The sequence below is a fragment of the Palaemon carinicauda genome, chromosome 29 (assembly GCF_036898095.1).
Source record: "Palaemon carinicauda isolate YSFRI2023 chromosome 29, ASM3689809v2, whole genome shotgun sequence".
Taxonomy (NCBI): domain Eukaryota; kingdom Metazoa; phylum Arthropoda; class Malacostraca; order Decapoda; family Palaemonidae; genus Palaemon; species Palaemon carinicauda.
Window position 1 is genome coordinate 13,067,937 of NC_090753.1, and position 2,999 is coordinate 13,070,935.

Below are 2,999 nucleotides of genomic sequence, written 5' to 3' on the forward strand. Positions count from 1 at the left end.
TAAAATACCTGGTACGAGATTCTGTTCTCTTGCGAGATTGTGTCCTATGGCCGCTTTCTCACTTGACTAACCCAACCGGGGGAAATGATTTCCCCTACTTGAGGTTACCTTATGAGATCAGAATCCTTCAAGTTGGGTAATGCCTTCGGGTATTACCTTACTTATAGGACTTTTCCCCCTTCCCCGCTGTCTCTTTTGTGTTGGATGAACCATCACCTTCCCTGGCCGTCATTCTATATTTGACCCTAAGGGTAATCTATAGAACTGGCCTGAGGTTTTCTGTCTGCTGCCGGCAGGTACACTCATATTCATTAGAATGTTCTTCAGTCCTCCCTTGGACTGCCTTCCATAGCCCATATGGATGGGATATGGTTGGGTGGAAGCCCGAATATAATTCGCCCTTCCACTTGAACCCTCATTCGGGATATAGGCCGGCAGGGCTGAGCCTTTGCCTTCCTCCATCCTCTCTCTTTTTCTCTACCTTTCATTTTACTGGGCCGGCCACCAGCAGCTTATAGCTATTGGTGGCCATGTTGGTTGTCTGTCGGCCGGCAGTTACTCTGCTCCCACTTGCCGGGGGGTGTCGCTGAGCGATAACCCAACGACAATAAACATACTATGACCAGTGGCCGGTAACTAAGTTGTCGGCCGGCAATCGGCCACCCAAGACAGTAACTGCCTTCAATAGCCCAGAATAGCTCGGCATGTGCTGGCAGGCCCGACATATGCCGGCAGGCCTGGCAGGTCTGGCGGTATACTGCCGCCAGTCAGTGCTGTAGCCCAAAACGTTTTTTCCAACCTACAAGGTGCTTCATGGGCAGCCTATTGTGAGACCAACACATATAAGAGAATGATCCTCTCTACCACTTAATGGTTATCAACCATTATTTTATCCCCCAATATTGAACCTGGGATATTGTGTTAAGAAAACAGTTTATATCAAAGGATATTTTCTTTCCATACAAAATTCATTAAGAATTTTTTGTTCAATATTGGAGGAGGTCATAGCAATGGGATGGACAGTAAACATAAGTAGGTGTCTTTCCTATTTTCTAGCTTACTCTATCTAAGCTAATTTAAAAAAAAAAGAAAAAAAAAGTATGCTGAAATCTGAGAATTTCACTGAATACTTATATGCTTTCTTTCTTTACAGGAGGAGCATCCCGAGTGCAGGAACAGCTTTTGCAGGGTCCGTAGCAAGAACTTCTACGGCCATGCTTGCTGCGCAGTCACCAAGGGGGCTCTCAAATACTGGGACCCACAGGTATGTACCGTTTGTGACAAACTAGTACAAGATGCTTTTAATGATCAAAAGTCTACTGAGTCAAGGGATGCAACAAGGGACACGCTGCAAAAATGGGTCAGGGGTTTTCAGAAGAACACCTCTGGCCCATACCTTCCTAATAAGAGAATGAGGGACTGTCTTTTCCCTAGGGCATCTGTGGATGCAATCATTCCCCAGGCTCAACCTGAGATTCCCCTAGTACAGATTCCGATGGAATCTGTTGTTTTGGACGCCTTGCAGGGCATCCATTTAGATGACAACATGTCGGTTGTCTCAGAGAAGACTAAGAACAATCTCCTACTGGAAGAACTGGAGCAGGAGGATGACGTACCTCCTGAGGTTGAAATCGATAAGACCGAATTGATTTCGGTATCATCAGCCACAGAGACTGAGCAGGTGCCTTTGACTTCATCTACTGCACCCCAGTTAGATTCCATCACGAGTACGTTGTACTCGCTGCTGTCTATGGTGCAGGACATTCAGAAGAAATCGTCCGAGAAAGAAGCTTCTCTTCGGACGGAAATGCATCAGCTGGTTGCAACACGTTTAGCCCCGAAGAAGCTAAACGTCAAGGATCTCCCCGCTTTCTCTGACGTTAACCCATGGAGATATGAAGAGCATATGCCAATGTCGGGGGGGAAGATCTTCTTCTCGGAGAAACAGGGCACTATCCCAGTAGAGGAAATTGAGTTTTGGCCCAGCAAAGGGGCCTACCCGGACTGCTATGTCCGTCTAAGGACAGAACTTGCATCCAAGGAGGAAACAGAGCTGAAGGAGACGATTGTCCTCGAAAACTCTAAGGCTCAGGCCTTATATACAACCACCTTGAAAGAGAGGGCCTTTCCTAGTTTCAAGGTGCCGGATCTCAGCAAATAGCACCCGTCCTTTATTGCTGACCCCAAACGTGCCTTCCCCTTTATGGACAAAGGGTTTAAGGCAGCCTTAAAGGCAGTCAAAGCAGGGAAACCTTGCCCTACACTGGAGGAGTGTAGACCCTTTTCTACAGTTGGGAAGCTGGAGGCAGATATTGCTGGACGACAGTTCGGCGAAGACCTCCCGAAGCTGTCAGAGTCTCTCCTGCGCAGGGAACAAGAGACTAAAGAACGTCTTGCTACTTCCATGTCTCTGCAGACTAGCTTAGAGACTATGGCAAGCATCCCGGACACCCCATATATGTACATGGTCCTCGCAAAATCTCATTTGGCGACAGTCACCAAGGACTTTTACAACTTTATCTAAGCCCGAAGGACTTGTAGAGAGATCATGTTCGCCGCGGCTGCAGTGAGACACGAACCGAGGAAGCTCATAGCCTCCAATATCTGGGGAAAACACCTCTTCCCAAGCGAAGTGGTCAAAGAGGTCGTGGAAAAAGCCGCTACGGAGAACAGGAATCTCCTCTCCAAGTGGGGCTTGTCCTCAAAAAGAAAATCTTCTGCTAACGAGGGTCCCCAGCCGAAGAATAAATCAAAACGACCAAGAGGGCCCTCTTGGCCTAGAAAACAGCGACAGCTTCCCGTGGCCAAGGTGTCCCAGACGGTGGCACAACCACCCACCACCTTCCAACTGGTGCCCCAAACGCTGGCGACCCAATCGCCGGTGTTCACCCCAGTCTTTGAAAGCCAATCGACGACTTTTAGGCCAAAGTCACTGGGTTCCTTTCAAGGATCCTCTAGACGTCCCTCCAGAGGTAGGGGTAACAAAGGTGGACGTGGTC